Source organism: Bubalus bubalis, chromosome 21 (assembly GCF_019923935.1).
Source record: "Bubalus bubalis isolate 160015118507 breed Murrah chromosome 21, NDDB_SH_1, whole genome shotgun sequence".
Classification (NCBI taxonomy): domain Eukaryota; kingdom Metazoa; phylum Chordata; class Mammalia; order Artiodactyla; family Bovidae; genus Bubalus; species Bubalus bubalis.
Window position 1 is genome coordinate 40,096,141 of NC_059177.1, and position 19,608 is coordinate 40,115,748.

General features: G+C 41.1%; 1 protein-coding gene across 7 annotated transcripts in view; it reads left to right on the plus strand.

The window, feature by feature from the left end:
- Positions 1-19,608, plus strand: part of FHIT (fragile histidine triad diadenosine triphosphatase) — a 1,535,374-nt gene that overhangs the window by 19,737 nt on the left and 1,496,029 nt on the right. For 2 of the 7 annotated variants that reach the window (XM_044933638.1, XM_044933643.1), the window contains one exon: positions 803-966. The exons of the other annotated variants lie outside the window; for them this stretch is intronic. The gene's annotated coding sequence lies outside the window, so the exon portion shown is untranslated. The remainder of the gene's footprint in view (positions 1-802; positions 967-19,608) is intronic. 7 annotated transcript variants of the gene reach the window in all.

Consider the following 19,608-nt stretch of genomic DNA (forward strand, 5'->3'; position numbering starts at 1 on the left):
ACAAAAATAAATTGTTTCTTGTTAACTCCTTTGGATCTGCAGACAAATGCTAGACAGAGTTACTGTTGATGGGGCCAGTATCTTGGTCAGAGGGCCCAGATTACTATATCAGAAGGTGCTATATGAAAAAAAAAATTTTTTTTTTCTTACCAACTGCATAAGAAAATTAATTCATTTTCGAAAACAAAAAAAGACAAAAATGCTCAAAAAATAAAGTAATATTGGCATTTTGTCCCCTTATGATAGCACTATCAATATTTTAATGAATACCCTTTCCATCTTTTTTTATTGCATATGTGTATTTTTTCTGTTAGTTTTCTAATTTGGGATCACAGGTTATATATTGTTGTGTTATCTGTTTACTGAAGTACTCTTTCTGTTAGAACCTGCAACTTACCCTAATTGTTTAATAGTAGGTTTCCCCACCTCTGCTTCCAATATATGTTTGTTGTTGTTGTTTAGTCACGAAGTTGTGTCTGCCTCTTTGCAATTCCATGGACTGTAGCCCACCAGGCTCCCTCTGTCCTTGGGATTCTCCAGGCAAGAATACTGGAGTGGGTTGCCATTTCCTCCTGCAGGGGATCTTCCCAATACAGGGATTGAACCCACATCTGAATTGGCAGGCATGATTTTTTAATCACTGGGCCATCTGGGAAGCTCTCTGATGTATGTTAGTGAGGAATATTTGCATATATTTATAATCATATCTATGATTCTTTTCTTAGGATATATTCTCAGAATTGGAAATGCTGAGTTATATGGTAAGCTGTAGGAGTAACTGTTTGGTTTTCCTTCACTGCAGGCAGTGCTCCCCTGTGCACCTAGAATCCCCACTAACAGCATCTCCTGGGCTCCGTTTCCCAGGAACTTCAGAGAAAAAACTACGGATCAGGAAGCTGGTGGGACGTTAACAACATCAGTCATCAGAGTCTACTCATGGATCAAAATAAACATGTTGGGTTTCTGGTACCAGCCTTAACATATCCTGTATTTAATACTTTAACTGTCAGCTCCGAATTCTTTCAGCTGCAAGTAACAGAAAACTTGACTTATGGTGGCTTTAAAATGTAGGGAATTATTTCTTCCACGTAATAAGAAATCTGGGGGGCTTCTGTGATGGTTCAGTGGCTAAGACTGTTTGCAATGCAGGAGGCCTGGGTTCAATCCCTGATCAGGGAGCTAGATCCCACAATGTGCAATCAAGTGTTCTCACATGCTACAACTAAAGATCCCGCCTGCCACAACTAAGACCCAGTGCAGCCAAATAAAAAAAAAAAAAAAAAAAAAAATATATATATATATATATATACACATACATAAAAGAAATTTGGAATAGTTCAGCAGCTCAGAGATGTTAAGGAGAGTGTGTCTACAGTGTTCTTGGTCTTTTCTAAATGGTCACAAGATGGCTGTGGGTGAGGCAGGTATCATGTTTGTGTTCTGGGAGTCAGGGAAGGGGTGTGAGACAGATGAATGAGACACATTTTTGATTCTGGGAGTTGTTAGCCTGATTTTAGAAAGTGGTGCTTTTTCTCTTTTTGCAGAAGTAATATATGTTCACTATAGAAAATATATCTCACCTACAATCTTACCATCCAGAGGTAATCACTACTCTCATTTTGGTGTTTATCTTTCTAGTTTAGTTAAAAACGCACAAAACGTGGGATTTAAAATTTATGTACTGCCTCATAACTGGCTTTTAAAATTGGCATCTATCTCACTGCTTTGCACTGGGTAGATGGTTTAAAGATTTCACTGGAAATTCTATGAATAATTTAAAAAATACACTATGCATATTATTTTTCTGTATCTCTGAGTAGTCTTTACAGTCTGTATTTTATAGTATAATTTTTAACAGCTGGATATCCCACATTTATTTGAATGTTTGATGATTTATTTCACTGAATTGCTATTATTTTACATGTAGATTTGAAAAAAAAATTTGTGACAAATAATACTGCGTTGAACATCTGTGTGAATGTGTGTGTGTGTACACAAATCTTATATCCTTAGATAAATTCCTTTCAGAAGTGGAATCAGTGGGCCCAAGGAAATGCCAATTTTATGGTCCTTGATTTATATTATCAAACTGCCCTCTTCAAATGGACTATTTTACTTACTACCAGCAACATGAATTGTTATAACCATTTTTTAATTTCTTATTTTTAATGGACTTTTTTTTTTGAGTTGGTAGTATATTTGTCTGATTCAAAAACCTAAACAATACAAAAGGCATAAAGTGAAATTTTACTCTTGTTCCTGTCCCCATACTCTCATGTCTGCCCCCATTTCTCTTATGTTAACCACTCTGACTAGGTTTTTTTGCATCCTTTCAGTATTTCTTAATGCATTCAGGCAAATATATATATAAATTATTTCCCTTCCTTTCTTACACAAAAAATAGCACACTGTTCTGTATCTTGCTTTATTTGGTTTGACTGCTGTATATGTTCCATTATGTGAATATTCCATAGTTGTATTTGTCTGTTCTCCTGTCTAGGTGTATTTGAATCCTGTGTCTTTTTAGGGAAACCAGGCCCAAGTGAACCATTTTATTCTGGCCCTGCAGCTAGACCACAAATAGGAGTAAGCAGCTTTATCTGAATTTCCTAGACCTACTGCCTGGCTAGCTGCACATTTTGACTTAGCCTCCCAGGTGTAGTTGGCAGTGCCTGAAATATTCTTATCTAAGAGGGGAGGGAATTGTGCAGGTAGGTTTATCCTCTTTGAAGAACTGCTGGTTTGTCCTTGTCTCCTACTTGTGATTGTGAGATATTTTCATGTTTTAGTTTGGGTAAAGAGTAACCCCTCCATTCTCATCCAAGGGATGATGGCTCCTATAGAAAATTATGTCTTATGTTGCTTTGTGATGAATTCATTGTTACAGAATGCCAGATGTATTGTATGCTCCCTTGAGAGGCTCTAGGGAAGAATCCTTCCTTGCCTCTTCCTGCTTCAGATGGCTCTGAGCATCCTTTGGCTTGTGGCTCCATAACAAATGTCCTTCACTTGCCCTTCTCTGTATTTTCTCTCCTCTTCTGTGTCAAATCTCTGTCTTTCTCTTACAAGAACACTAGTCATTATTCTTAGGGCCCACCCAGATAATCCAAAATGACCTCATGTCAAGATTCGTAACTCCATCTGCAAAAATCCTTTTTCTGAAACAGGTAACACTTGCAGGCTCCAGAGATTTGATGGAGATATATCTTTGGGGGGCTATCATTTAGCTCACAACAGGCTTTGAGTCTAGGGCTCTGATTCCAGAGTCTGTGCTCTTCCCTGGTAGATCATATCCTGAGAAATGCTGCAGAGAAAGTCCATTTTCTATTCCACATGGTAGTAAAGGACTAAGGCTTATTCACTCAGTGTTGTTTCTTCTTTGCACTGTACAGAGGAAGTACTCAGTAAAATGAAATGGCTTTAATCACTGAATTTCCATAGAAGTTATGGAAGCAGTTTTCATATCTCTTTGAGAAGGCAGTGGCACCCCACTCTGTTACTCTTGCCTGGAAAATCCCATGGACGGAGGAGCCTGGTAGAATCCCATGGATGGAGGAGCCTGGTAGGCTGCAGACCATGGGGTCGCGAAGAGTCAGACACGACTGAGCGACTTCACTTTCACTTTTCCCTTTCATGCTTTGGAGAAGGAAATGGCAACCCACTCCAGTGTTCTTGCCTGGAGAATCCCAGGGACGGGGGAGCCTGGTGGGCTGCCGTCTATGGGGTCGCACAGAGTCGAACACGACTGAATCGACTTAGCAGCAGCAGCAGCAGCAGGTGAATATTGCCCAGGTACTTCAGTTGTTCCTTATGTGAAGTTCAGAAGCCCCACTGTTCCGGTTGCCATCCTGTAGGTACTTTCTCATTTGGTCAGTCTTCTTCTTCATGACTTCTAGACTGAACTCTTGGTAAGATGTAAGTAATGGGGTAGAAAGGGACTTTTAATTCTCATGGTTTGTACTCCATATTTTTTAAAGTACTTCTAGGTTGTATTTACTTTAGAGCAGATGCTAAAGGTCATTTCTGGTAGTTAATAGCCAAACACAAAGAAAAAAACACAGGAAAACTCTGCCATACTAGTAGACTTACTTAGTCCTTGAGTTTTTAGGGCCAAATACAGCCTCAGTTATGCTAACACAAATTTTATTGATTTTGGATTCTGGGGATGGATTTTGAATTTGGAAAGAAAAATGGTCCAAATGTCACATTCTGGGGTTTAGTAGAAAGGGCAAGCATTGCTTCTCTCCATTCCATTTTGTTCAATCCATGGAAAACAGTTGTATTTTTTAACAGATGTGAGTGATGATCCAGTACAATTTTTGCAAGAATGAATCAGAATTTTCATGACCAAGTGTTAGAGAAGAGAGTTTTTTTTCTTCTCAGTTTTACCTGTTGTGGCCAGAAGTTGGTAACAGTGTTTTTTTTTTAACTCCCATTTACCAACTACTTATGTTAATTTTCATGTACTTGTACCCTGGACAAATTTATGCTCTTGGTGTTGTATGTGCTGCAAGTTTCACTGCTGTCAAAACATGTTTTTAAAAATAACCCATGGGTTTTAACCAAGACAAATTAGATTTTTTTTTTAAAGTAAAATCCACCATAACATTTAGATCGGCAAGATGTCATTATGACTAACTTTTGCCTGTACATAATGAGATAGGACCAAGGCATACTAGAGGCATACTAATGCTTTAATTTTTTTTCTTTTAATCAATTTTTTAAACTAGAGGTTAAAACAAGAAAAAGATAATAATTCCCAGGGGTGGACTCCATGGCTTCATTTATTCCATTATACTTCTGCCTCTTAAAGCCCAATTTGTTTGAAAGGAAACATTTTGTAGAGTAAGTCCTTTGCTTGGAATGCCTCCCCCTCACTCATTACTTGGCTACTATTTCTACCTGAGGTCTTAGCTTAAAGGTCTCTTCTACAGGATAACTTATTCTGACTGGTAAGACTGTTAGTTCTTGTTTTATAAGCCCCCTTGTACTTCATTTGAAAATTTCATTACATCACTTTCAATCACCTTGCTACAACTTGTCCTTTATTCCCAGACTGTAAACTCTATGAGGCAGGGGCTGTGTCTGTTTTCAACACTTTCCCTACATCAGTGTCTGGCCCATAGAAGATGCTTAGTGAATTTTTGTTGACTCATGTTGACAAAAGTCATTTAAGGGCTTATGTGAAACGATAATTTTAACAATATTTGCATTTCTTTGTGTTTGTGTGTGTGTGTGCACGCACACCAAGCTAATAGCAATGAGCTCCTATTTTCCTTTTTCTTTTTTTGGGGTGGGGGTAGGGTACCACTGCATCAAATTATTGAAGAAGAAAGAACAGTTGACATTCTGTTTTAAAGTGACCATGTATTTGACCCACTTCTTCTCTAGTAATGTCATCACGATTGTATCTCATTGCTGTGGGTTCTTGGAGGCTGACAGGCGGAACAAGTTGCTTCAGCTCACAGTCCTCATCTGTCATACAGAACAGCTTGCAGATTCTTATTATGTGAATGAAATATGAAGAGAGGGATATTTTTCTTCCTGGGCTATCAGAGTAATTGAAAGTAACCGTTTCAGGGCACAGGGGGACAATGCAGGAAAATAGACTGCTTTTGTGAAGGGCAGCTCATCGGCTCTCAGAACCACAGGTGTCGTGTCTCCAAGTGCAAAGGCTCTGGAAGCATTTTCTGTGATCAAAAGGCCCAGGATTCGACCAGAACATTTTTTCAGTAAGGAAGATGCCTTGGTTCATGTTACCACCCCTTAGTTGCCTGTTGAGATGCCACCACCATGGGCCTTTGGAAGTGTTTCCCACCGGACGCAGGACATAGGCTTTGTGTATTCTTTAGCCAGGAAAGAAAACCATTTTAGTATTCCAGATCAATAAAGCGTAGTAGAAACCTGGAAATGTGCTATGAAAAACCATTAACCAGAGAAATTCTATTGTTCCTGTTTTGGATCAGAAGAAATAATAACACTTGACTGCTCTTCTAGTCTGTGTTTTACAAGCTTGGTCCTGGTGCAACGGAATATCAGATAATCCTGTGTCAACAACACTTTGCCTTCTAAATCATTGGTCCTGTACATACAAATAGAGCTCTGTAGAACAGTTTTAGTTCCCAGGAAGCTTCTTACTTAGCACTGGTCGAAAATACTAATGTACAAGGTACAGTTCAGCAGTCATTCACGTCATGACTTCGTTATATTTCAAGATAGCTTTCAAATCACTTAGTCGAATAAAACTCTAAAGTACTGTAACTGCCAGGTTGCTTTATCTAATTTATGAAACAGAGGCAAAGGAATCAACAATAACCCTCCATTTACCATTATTAGATTAGCTATTACTGAAACCGCAGAAAGTATATAACCCCTTACTTTGTGTTCACTTGAATTTGGTTATTAAGCTTTGATGGAACTTTCATTTAACCAAATGCCTTTGTTTACAGCAATAAGCATGTTAAATCTTTTGTGTTCTGAATTTAATATGACTGTTTTAGAACATGCCTCCTGCAAAGCCCTGTTAAAGTTACAGATTCTATTCATTTGTGTTCTGTCAAACATTATCAATTCAATCCGGTTAGGGTCTTGTTTTTCTTCTTAACTTTAAGAAATGTATTTTTTTTTTTTTTGCCATCAAGCTTCTACTTTTTCAAGAATATAACCAGGCATTAACAAACACAAAACTGCTTCTCAGAGCAGCTTCATAAAAATTGATTTTTCAAAATTAAATAAGCATCTGGTGGACTGAAAATGTTTTATACCTGATATTTTAAAGATATTTTGACTACTGCCAAAAGAAATCAATTCCTTCATGCTGTCTCCCTTGCGGATGCCGTCATATGCCACTGGGTTGTGTAGAGCATAGGCCCTGGGGGGAGGCAGACTTGGATTTGCACCTCGCCTCTTCCACTTACTGCTTGTGACTTTGGACTTTGCCTATTAGGAAAACCAGGTAACTCTAATCATCCTTTCTTCAATATGTAATTGAGTTCATATCAGTACTATAGTGTTATACATGAGGGTATGTGTGTAAAGAACTCAAAAAACCTGATTTTTATTATAACTCGTATTTGTGTGCGTGTGTCCACACACTACATATATGTTGTTGACTTGATTGAAACTTGCTGATTGTAAATTTGGTTATAATAATGAAAACGCTGTTCTCCTTTCAGGACTTAATGTTCCTATATCGTGACCATATCTAGAAATGACATGGAGCATAGTTATCATTTTGGATCTATTCAGGGTTATAGCTTGAAGAGAGATCACTGTGAAGGTGGCTACTTCACTTGCCGAGATTGGAACCAGATCCATATTCCAAAGACGTCTTTACTTTTAAAGTGAAACTTTATTTCAATTCTTTTAAATTGATGTAAAAACTAAGTTAAAGAGTGTTTTAAATATGTGAAATAGAAATATACAACCTTTCCAATAAAAAGGGCTCCTGTTGACATTTGTTGTTGGTACACTTGAGGAGAAATTTCCATCCTCAACAGAACCATGTAAATTTGCTGAAAACCAATAGCAAACACTAGATCTCATAGCCTGACCTCCTATTACTCTGCTATGGATTACTGGTCAGGTGACATAGTGTGGATTTCTCTAAACCCATATATACTACCCCAAAATGGTGGATATAAAGGAAAGTGTAGAAAGAGCAAGGCAATTAGAGAGAAGCTTAAAAGGTATGAGAAACAGATAGTCAGTGAAAAACCATCTTATGTCTGCTTGAATAATGAGTCACAGGAAAATGAAAACTTCTTTAACTATGAAAGTTTCAGCAAGAAGAAAATGTTAGGCCTTCTTGGTGTTAGTTTAAACATGCAAAATAAGATAGCATTTAAGAAGACTCTGCTTCAGCATCATATTGACAGTGTCCCTCGCTTGAGTCAGGGATTGGGGACTTACTGAGACACACCATCTGGCAAGATAAGGAAGGCCAGTCTTGTGCCAACTGAAAAAGCTGCATCAGTTCCAACTCTTGTGTACTTTGCACATTACTGGTTGCCTTGCAAAACGTTTATCACTTTTTAATTAGGAAGGACTGAAGGAGCTTAGTACCCTGAAGAAAATGTCAACAGCCCAAAGAAAGAAAAATCATCCACTGGGTCATCAGGGGCAATAGGTGTTTCACTTTGAGCTCACAGGACAGTTTTGTACCAGAATCTTTGTTGAGGGGACATGTGTCCTTGGTGTGTCTGAGCAGAACTGGGGATCTGGTTTTTCTGTTATTCTGACAGTTTCCCCCACTTGTTTCTCCTGCAGCGTGGCCAGGCCTTAAAAGCACATGCTGAGAGATCACCTCTGCTCTGCTTCTTGGCCTGTCATGTAAACTGTGGCCTGTCATGTTCATTAAAATGAAAATTTGTTGAATGGAATTTGCCCGACTGGCAGAATAGTTTAATTGTCAGATGTTGTTAGGCTGGGATATAAATATTATGTTTCTATTGTTAATTAATTGCAGTGCCTCAGTACCAGTGATCCAAAATCCAATTTAGTCTGCAATAGGCCTGTGGATAAGGGCCAGAGATAATGAATTCAGAGGGGAAAAATGTACTCAGAGTTTCCATTGTATCTGTCAAGGTCCTCTTAGAAAAATAGCAAATTTTGGTGTATCACTACAGTTCAGGAGGGGCAAAACAAGACAGAATTAAGAGTCATTGTCTTTTGAAGCCTCTCAAATGTTCCTTACTGTTGCATCTTCCACTCCTCTAGCCCAAGTGTGTCCCAGCATCAAAAATCCCAAAAGCTGCCGGGCTCTGTCCCCTTTCTGTGTGACTTCCCCCCCACGCTGTTGTTTCCACCTCTGAGTCTGTTGTTATGTTTCCAGCTCATTTCAGACTTGTAGAACTGAGCTCTCTTGTCCTGTAATCCTGCTCAATTCTCTTTGCAGTGTTCATTTTCTTCTCTTCCATTTACCATCAACCCTTCCTTTCTTTTTCTTTCTGTCCTTTATTTCGGTCCCCAGGCTCAACAGCCTGTCTGTCAAGTCTGCCATCGTTTGTTAAGATCATTTTGCTTCCAAATTGAGCTGGTGGCTGAATATTGCTCAGAATACTGCTGCTTGAACTGTCTGCATTAGAAAGAGGAGCAGAAATCTTGCCGCTGGGGCCCAGACCTTAAAACTGACTGTTGCTGCAAAGCCCTGAGCCAGCAGGCATTTGTGACCACCATTCTCAACCAATATTTTGTTGAATACTTGCTGTGAGCATGGCATCTTACCCGGCCACCTCTCTGGGTTCCAAAGGCAAGTGGGTGTGCCAAGCAGAAGAGGACTAATTAAGACTTTGGAAGGCAGGGCCAATGTGGTCCAGTGGTCAGGGACCCTCATTTAATTCCTGGCATCCTGGTCCCTGCAAACCTCGTTCTGCCCCTGCAATTATGCCAGCCGAGAAGCGGGGAAGAGAAGATGAACTTTGTTCCGCTCTGAGTTTCCCGGTCCAGCAGTGTCTGTCAGATTAAAAACGAGAGGGAAGCAGGCCAGAGAATCTTCCAGATGGAGAGTTCAGAGGAGGGCACAACCAGACTCCCTCTCGGCAGTGACGTGGCCAGGCCATTCAAGCCTTGGGCCAGGAGCCAGGAGGAGGGCAAGCTGCCGCCTGACCCTGCAGTGGAGTGGAGTGGGGGCCGCCAGAACAGCCACCCCGGCTTTGGGTGGAGGTGCTAGCAAACCAGGCACATGCAGGCCACATGGTGGAAGCAGAGCATTTTATCCCGAGGACTGGCGGCTGTTTGGAGGTAGGGCCCTCCATTCTGGATTGCTCTTAAAGGATGAGTTCAAGTCACGTAGATAGCTGCAAAACCAAATGGGGAATTGGTGTTCTCCAGCCTCTCTGTTTCTTCCTTTGGAATGAATCAGCCATGTAGAAAAGGTGACCTTAGATAGGCAGGAGGCATTTGGAGCAGCAGTGACCCCACATTCTTGGATGGACTCGCATGTGGACAGCAGTTGCAGGCAGCAGGGTCTGGCGGAGGCAGGGTGCACTGACACTCACTCCCCACACTTCTTGGTAGCATGATTTTGTAATGAGGTTCTGTGTTCATTGAAAAGTATCCCGTATGGATACTTCAGGAATAGGGTTTTGCTCAAATGAGAACTGTTTTTTAGACTAAGGTCATCTGAGGTCTATGAAATGGAATAATAATGAATGAGGCTAAACACTGAATGTCTGGTTTAACCTTACTTAAAAGTTGATTATTTTAACATTGCTTCTGTACAACCTTAGTTTCTTTCTGAGATGAACCCCTTTTTCTCCAATTCAGGTTCTTAGAGTTCAGGAAGGGTTTGTGCTATTGGGAACAGAGCTATTTGACTTGAAATGTCATCTCATTCTAAGAAAACACACTGAGGCCACATTAGGGCATCCCTGTGCAAATGTCACATTGTCAGAGTGTCTCCTCCCAGGATTAAACTAGCCACGGTACCTCCAGCCCTGTCTTGTGGTCAGACAAATCCAGTGACTCCCCATAGCCAGGGCGCCAACTTGGCCAGGGTTATGCTCCCTGAGATCTCATGGAATTTGATTTGTCTCGAACTCTCTGAATGTTAAGATGCTAATTATTGGTTGATTGGTATTCTGCTCCCCAGATGTCACCTAATGATTTTCCAGGGCTCATGCTACTTAGCAAATTTATTTTTCCAATGCCTAGCAAATATTACAGCATTGAACAAGTGCAGTGAGGATGAGTTGTGTTATATTTTGTGTGTTTACGTGTTTGTGTGTGTCTCAGGCCATTGAAGTATAGACTTCTGTAGAGAGATACCTTTTCATCTTAAAAAAACCTAGAGTACAAATTGAGAAAATGAAAAAAGGGAACAAAAATAAAAAACTAAAGAATTTTCAGTCAGTTTTCAGTTTTAATAATGACACAAACATAATTTCTTTAAGCAAATTTCCTTAAGTGTTACATGCTTGATACTGTCCTGGAGGATGTGGATTCAACAAGGTACATGAAAGGTGTGGCCTGAATCAGCTGCGTATGAAAGGCTACTATATTCAGTGCTTTTGTTTAAGATAAAAATGAGGTACTGACAAAAAGAAAAATGTGGTCTGTACCTTTGTTGAACTTAGAGTCTAATGGAAAAACTTTCATGTACATTTTGATAGTATTGTTATCCGTGACAACAATAGTTCCAAAATCACTGCAGATGGTGATGCAGCCATGAAATTAAAAGACGCTTACTCCTTGGAAGGAGAGTTCTGACCAACCTAGACAGCATATTCAAAAGCAGAGACATTACTTTGCCAACAAATATCCGTCTAGTCAAGGCTATGGTTTTTCCAGTGGTCATGTGTGGATGTGAGAGTTGGACTGTGAAGAAAGCTGAGTGCCGAAGAATTGATGCTTTTGAACTGTGGTGTTGGAGAAGACTCTTGAGAGTCCCTTGGACTGCAAGGAGATCCAACCAGTCCATTCTAAAGGAGATGGGTCCTGGGTGTTCTTTGGAAGGAATGATTCTAAAGCTGAAACTCCAGTACTTTGGCCACCTCATGCCAAGAGTTGACTCGTTTGAAAAAACTCTGATGTTGGGAGGGATTGGGGGCAGGAGGACAAGGGGACGACAGAGGATGAGATGGCTGGATGGCATCACCGACTCGATGGTCGTGAGTTTGAGTGAACTCTGGGAGTTGGTGATGGACAGGAAGGCCTGGTGTGCTGTGATTCATGGGGTCACAAAGAGTCGGACATGACTGAGTGACTGAACTGAATTGACAATTATCCATGTTAATGACAAAACTAAGAAATGGAGACTTCCCTAGTGGTCCATAGGCTAAGACTCCACACTCCCATTGCAGGGAGCCTGGGTTCCATCCCTGGTCAGGGAACTAGAGCCTGTGTGCAGCTAAGAGTCCGCAGGCCACAAGTAAAGATGCTGCACGCTCCCACATGTCACAAACAAACATGGAACATCCCGTACATGCCACAACTATGTGTTTGCATGCCACAAGTTGCAACTAATGTTGCAAGTCCCCAAGTGCTGGACTTCCCTGGTGGTCCAGAGGTAAGAATCTGCCTGCAAGTGCAGGGACACATGTTCGATCCCTGATCTGGGAGGATTCCACATGCCTTGAGGCAAACTAAGCCCACACACCACAACTACTGACCTTGTGCTCTAGAGCCTGCAAGCTGCAGTGAGAGGTCACGATGATGCACACTGCAATTAGAAAGTAGCCCCCACTTGCCACAACTACAGAAAGCCTATGAGAAGCAACAAAGACCCAGAGCAGCCATAATTAATTGAAAAGATCCCAAGAGCTGCAAGACCCAATGTAGTCAAATAACTACAAATATTTTTTAAAAAACCCCAAAACTAAGGAATGTTCTGATCTCCTCTCTCAACTCTAAATATATCAGTTTCACAAATTCTGAAAATATAAGAAACACACACATATACATTGAAATAAAACTTCCGAGAATATATCTGAGAAGTGTCAGGTTTTGGGGATCTTTTCTGCTGTTTTTGTGAGGGTTAAATCAGTATGGTAATGATGAGATGAGTCACTAAGTTGTGTCTGACTCTTGTGACCCCATGGACGGTAGCCGGTCAGGCTCCTCTGTCCATGGGATTTTTCCAGCAAGAATACTGGAGTGGGTTGCCATTTCTTTCTCCAGGGGACCCAGGAATTGAACCCGGGTCTCCTGCCTGCATTGTGGGCAGATTCCTTACCGACTGAGCTACCACTGAGCTAAATCAGTATGCAGATTCTCAAATAACTCCATATGTTTAAAATAATCATTTATCATCAGATAGTTTAACCAAGGCTATGTTTTCCAACGGCCTGGTTTTCACCAATATGTAGAAAATGGTTTAAGAATCTTCTCTTAGTTGAAAACTGTCATTTGAAAGAATGTTGCAATAATTTGTCTGCAGTAACAGCTCACTGAACATAAGAACTGGAAACCAGGGCTGATTTATTCATTGTCTTCATTTATTCTTGTGTCTTCATTCTTGGGTGAACAGACTTCTTTCTTAGGTATGTACATAATTGTTAAAAAACTTAAAGGTCGATAACCAATCACTTAATGTGGCACTTGAGTCAGGTGAGGACTGCAGAATGCAACGGTGAAGGCAGATTGCTCCGTTCCAGGCAATGCTGCCTTAACGAAGGTGCAACTGATGGTTCCCAGAGATAGGTTTTAATTGTAGAAAGATAAGTCATAGACAAAAGAGGGTGTTTTTTTTTTTTTAATATTTGAGAAAAATGTTTCTTTAAATTCAGACCAGTTTTTAAGGGAGCTGGGGACTGGATAATGGAGTGAGGGGGCTTGGGGTGATAAAGATTTTCTGGGCAGCTGTGGATCATGGAAAAAGCAAGGGAGTTCCAGAAAAACATCTATTTCTGCTTTATTGACTATGCCAAAGCCTTTGACTGTGTGGATCACAATAAACTGTGGAAAATTCTGAAAGAGATAGAATACCAGACCACCTGGCCTGCCTCTTGAGAAACCTATATACAGGTCAGGAAGCAAGTTAGAACTGACATGGAACAACAGACTGATTCCAAATAGTAAAAGGAGTACATCAAGGCTGTATATTGTCACCCTACTTATTTAACTTATATGCAGAGTACATCATGAGAAACGCTGGGCTGGAAGAAGCACAAGCTGGAATCAAGATTGCTGGGAGAAATATCAATAACCTCAGATATGCAGAGGACACCACCCTTATGGCAGAAAGTGAAGAGGAACTAAAAATCCTCTTGATGAAAGTGAAAGAGGAGAGTGAAAAAGTTGGCTTAAAGCTCAACATTCAGAAAACTAAGATTCATGGCATCTGGTCCCATCACTTCATGGGAAATAGATGGGGAAACAGTGGAAACAGTGTCAGACTTTATTTTTTTGGGCTCCAAAATCACTGCAGATGGTGATTGCAGCCATGAAATTGAAAAACGCTTACTCCTTGGAAGGAAAGTTATGACCAACCTAGATAGCATATTGAAAAGCGGAAACATTACTTTGCCAACAAAGGTTCGTCTAGTCAAGGCTTTGGTTTTTCCAGTAGTCATGTATGGATGTGAGAATTGGACTGTGAAGAAAGCTGAGTGCCGAAGAATTGATGCTTTTGAACTGTGGTGTTGGAGAAGACTCTTGAGAATCCCTTGGACTGCAAGGAGATCCAACCAGTCCATTCTGAAGGAGATCAGCCCTGGGATTTCTTTGGAAGGACTGATGCTGAGGCTGAAACTCCAGTACTTTGGCCGGCCACCTCATGTGAAGAGTTGACTCATTGGAAAAGACTTTGATGCTGAGAGGGATTGAGGGCAGGAGGAGAAGGGGATGACAGAAGATGAGATGGCTGGATGTCATCACTGACTCGATGGTCATGAGTTTGAGTGAACTCCGGGAGTTGGTGATGGACAGGGAGGCCTGGCGTGCTGCCATTCATGGGGTCGCAAAGAGTTGGACATGACTGAGCGACTCAGAGAAGGCAATAGCACCCCACTCCAGTACTTTTGCTTGGAAAACCCCATGGACAGGGGAGCCTGGTAGGATGCAGTCCATGGGGTCGTTAAGTCAGACACAACTGAGCAACTTCACTTTCACTTTTCACTTTCATGCATTGGAGAAGGAAATGGCAACCCACTCCAGTGTTCTTACCTGGAGAATCCCAGGGACGGGGGAGCCTGGTGGGCTGCAGTCCATGGGGTCGCACAGAGTCAGACACGACTGAAGCGACTTAGCAGCAGCAGCAGCAGAGCGACTGAACTGATCCTCTGAAAAGCCACTAAGATAAATGAGTTGTGTTACTGGTCTGTGCCTCTCTGCCTCCTTGATCATGTCTTTTAGGAGCAGCCAAACCCTAAAGTTCTTTGGATCCATTTAAATCTAGTCTGTGTCTTGCAGGAGGTCACATGAAGGTTACAGAGTCCACCTGCTCTAGAACAAAATGGGGATAAATTACATAGGAGGGGAGTGGGAGGTGTAAATGGGAGAAGGCATTGTAGCTGCAGGTGAAAATGTTCTCATGGCCGTTTGAAGGTTGCTGCTGCTGCTGCTGCTAAGTCACTTCAGTCGTGTCTGACTCTGTGCGACCCCATAGACGGCAGCCCACCAGGCTCCCCCGTCCCTGGGATTCTCCAGGCAAGAACACTGGAGTGGGTTGCCATTTCCTTCTCCAATGCATAAAAGTGAAAAGTGAAAGTGAAGTCGCTCAGTCGTGTCCGACTCTTAGCAACCCCATGGACTGCAGCCTACCAGGCTCCTCCGTCCATGGGATTTTCCAGGCAAGAGTACTGGAGTGGGGTGCCATTGCCTTCTCCGTTAGAAGGTTAGGTCCTTGAATTTTGGGGTCAAGACAAACATGGGAAAGAGAGGACAAGTTTGAGCAGATATGCTTGACCTTTGTCCAGGGATAAGTACTTTGGGCACTAGAAGAAGTTTTCTGATCTTGATCTGTCCTACTTCAGATATCTAGCACAGGTATATGGACAAATGTTTGAGTATCAGAGATATATACAAAAACTGTGGAGTCCACTGTGCAGGTGACTCTTGAACAAGAAGGGCTTAGGGAGACTGAGTCGTATATATTTGTGTATAACTATTGCCGGCCTTCTGTGAGTGTGCCCGTATCTGGGTTTCTGTGGATTCAATAACCATGGATCATATAGTACTGTAGTACATACTTACTGAAAAAAAAAAATCCATGTATAAATGGACCAATGCAGTTCAAACACTTGTTCAACGGTCAACTGTTCTTGTTTATTCAACAAGTATTGGCTGACTGACTGGTGCTAGTATAGAATCTGGGGCTCAGATTAGGTAGGCAGTGTGAGGTTGGCTTGAATGATAAAAGCCATAGATTTTAAAGAGTTTAGACGTTAATTAAGATCATAAAACATAAATACAGAAGAAAGTAATAATTTAAGACAATAGGGACTTCCCTGGTTGTCTGGTGGCTTCCTTGCTCCCAATGCAGGGGGCCCAGCTTCCATCCATGGTCAAGGAACTAGAACCCATACGCCACGACTAAGATTTCGCATGCCATAACTAAAGATACTGTGTGCCATAGCTAAGACCCAACGCAGTCAAATAAAAAAAAAAAAAAACTTTAAGAAAAGAAAGCATGCGTGCCTACTGTAAGGCACTATATGATTAAGGTGAGAACAAAGCTCTGTTTTAAGACCAGTCCCACCTCCTGGCCCTTTACCTTTCTGGGAACGAGCCCTGTATCAGCTATTCTTTCTCACTCTTCTGCTTTCAGCCTCCTGATCTCAACTGAATCTTCTCATCACCTTGACACCTGCTCAGCCGGTACAGTTTACAGACAGTGCAGAGAAACCCTCTTTGAGTCCTTTGTCCTCCTCTAGATGCTACTTTCTTGCCTGCCCTTCATATCTGAATGTGCCTAATACTGTCCTTACTCACTCTTCATTTTAATGATTTCCACTTGTCTCTTAACGGATTCCAAACTGAATTCTGTCTCAGATCACAAAACAGTTCTCATTTCAGTTCCTCAGTGACCTTCACATTGTAAAAGGGGTGGAGCTGGAGTGAAGCTGTGAGGGTGAGAGGCTTTAGCATGGACTTTCTGCGCGAGACCAATATCGCGAGACAGTTTGCACGAGACCCTTCTGTGTGACCATTAGCGGGAGACCATTAGCATGGCAGAGTTCTTGTTCAGTCAGCCTGACAGTGGTCCTCGGGACAGAGAGTGTGGTGGGCGGCGGGTCTCTGCCTTCTCCCCAAGGCCTTCGAGAACCTGACCTTGCCGGCAGGTGAGCTGAGGGACAGACCCAGGGCTGCGTCTCGCAGAACTCCAGACCTCTCGTCACAGCCGCCCACTGGTAGCAGTGGCAGTTTTGGAAGCGCCTAGGCCTTGAAGCAGCAGTGAATCTCTTCCCCCACCCCTCTCCCCGCTGTGACAGATGGCAGTGGAGGGCCATCACCACAGGTTGCTGTACTTGGAGGCTGCAGCAACTGGAGACTGCCATGACGGTAACAGCTTCAACCCAGCCACCATTTTGTGATGAGACTCACACCACATGTAGGGGCCACCAGAGGTATTCAGCTGATGGCCCCAGCTACGGCCTCACTAACCCTCAGCGCCTGGCTGACGCTTGAGGGAATGAACCTTCAGATGATTCCATGCCCCAGTTTTCAGGTCTTCCACCTGAGGCCTCAGGCGTTGTCGCATCAGAATTCTTGTTCCCTAGAAACCATAATAGATATTAAATGATTATTATGAAGTCATTTTAAGTAGTTTGAACTGAATCAATACAGAGCCAATGCAAATACCTATTCTATTATTGCTAACTTGTTCTTTGCCGAATATTAACTAATTTCTACCAACTTTCTTTCAGTTCCTATTTGCTTGCTGTATAGTTTTCTATACTTTTCCTTTCAAAATCTCTGTTTTAGATGTGTTTCTTACAAACATCAGATAGCAAGGTTTTTAAACATTCATTTTGAAAAGAAATTATTTTAATAGATGCATTTAGTCTGCTTACTCTGATTACTGACACGTTTAAACTTATTTTACAGGCCTGTTTGTTGTTGGGCTGGTCCCGACATTTGTGTTTTCTATTTACTGTGCTTTCCTTTGCTTCTTTCTCCATTCTATTCCAATTTTCTAAAAAAAGAGAATTGGTTGTGTTTTCTATTCTCTAGATTGTTCCCTTCACTGGTTTGAATGTTTCTTTTCTTTTGATGATTACTCTTATGTGTTTTAAAACTGTGAAATATAATATGCATATAAAATAATTTTTGAAAATGTATATCTGCAGTTTAAAGACAATAATAAGCCAAACATCCAGATACCACTCCCCAAGCCAAGAAGCAGAGCATTGTCACATTCCAGAATCCTTTTAGAGAATTCCATCCTTACAAACTCTTCCCTTGCTCTCAAGATAACTATAGCCTGAATTCTGTATACATCATTCATTCTCTTGCTTTTCTTCATAGTTTTTGCCACTTTCATGTTGTATTTCAAAACAAGATAGTATTTATTTTTGCCTTTTTGAACATTTTATATGTGGAATAATATATACAGTCTTCTGTGACATGTTTCTTTTGTTTTACATCATAATTTTGAGGGCATACATGTTGATGTCTGTAACAGGTTCATTGATTTCTTGAAGCTGTATAATATTCCATTGTAAGAATCTGTACAAATGTAAATATGTTTATTCACTGATAGATGTTTCCATTGTCTTCAGTGTCTCTTGGCATCCTAACATTGATGATCTAAACATTTCTCTTTGAGCATATATGAAAGGATATCTTTGGTTATGTACACAGAGAAAGAAATGCCAATATTCCTTAACAAGTTCATCAGTAGCTTTAATGCGTATCTTTAGCAACCGAATCAGAATCTCTTGCTCCTAAACAATTCATCCTCTGCTCCTTTGTTCTGTATAATTCCAGCCAACCATTTGTGCATGCTCAGTCACTTCAGAAGTGTCCGACTCTTTGTGACCCTGTGGACCTCAGCTCTCCAGGCTCCTCAGTCCATCAGATTTTCCAGGCAAGAATACTGGCGTGTGTTGCCATGCCCTCCTCCAGGGGATCTTCCCTACCCAGTGATTGAACCCGCGGCTCCTGCGGCTCCTGCACTACGGGAAGATTCTTCACTTATTTCATCTTATTTGAAAACCCTTAAAACTGGTTGTTATTATAGGTTTTTTTTTTTTTTTTTACAACCAGTCCTTATTAATTATTATCCAATATCCATTATTTGTTATTGAATTTACTAGATTTACCACCATACACGCTAATATAATTTGGTGAGCATTGCTTTTTGTTCTTCTTTCCTTCCTTCTGAAATCAATTCCTTCTTATTCAAGGATATCTTTGAGTATTCCTCTCAGCAAAAGTAAACTACTGTGAGCAGGAAACAACTTTTTTTTTTTTTTTTAAATAACCTAGCTGTCATTGTTGAATGATAATCGGTTTAGCATGGCTATAGAGTTTTCCCTGAACTTTTTTCCTTTTGGAACTTAAGACACGTTATTTCACTGCTGCCTTGCTGGTTTTTTTCTGTCATTCATGATTATTTTATGCAAGACAAGGTATTCAAGCAAGTGGAGCCTAGTTTCTCAGAAACTGGGAGGCAGGTTGTTCTCACTGGTTCACTTTAAGGCTTTCTTTCTATCTCTGGTGCTATGGTTTCCTTTTGTTGTATCTACTGGTAGATTTGCTTTCATTTAGCTTGTTGAGGTCTTGGTATGCTCTTTCCAAGAGGATTCATATCTTTCATTCTAGAAAATCTGCACTCTTTTTTTTTTTCATATTGATCTTATCTCTTTCTTTTAAGCTATACTGTACTTTGTTAAGCATTTCTATGTGGTTGGAGTAGAAAGGGATACTGCTTAATCTCTGTGCTGTTAGGCCATAAATCTCTCAGGTTTTACAAAATGTAGTATTTTGTTTTATCTAGTCTTCCCCAAATTATGTTTCTTTCAACACTATTTCAATCCACATAGCCTAGGGGGAAGGAGAAATTAAAAAAAAAATTTTTTATGGAAGGATAATTGCTTTACAATTTTGTGCTGCTGCTGCTGCTGCTAAGTCACTTCAGTCGTGTCCGACTCTGTGCGACCCCATAGACAGCAGCCCACCAGGCTCCCCCGTCCCTGGGATTCTCCAGGCAAGAACACTGGAGTG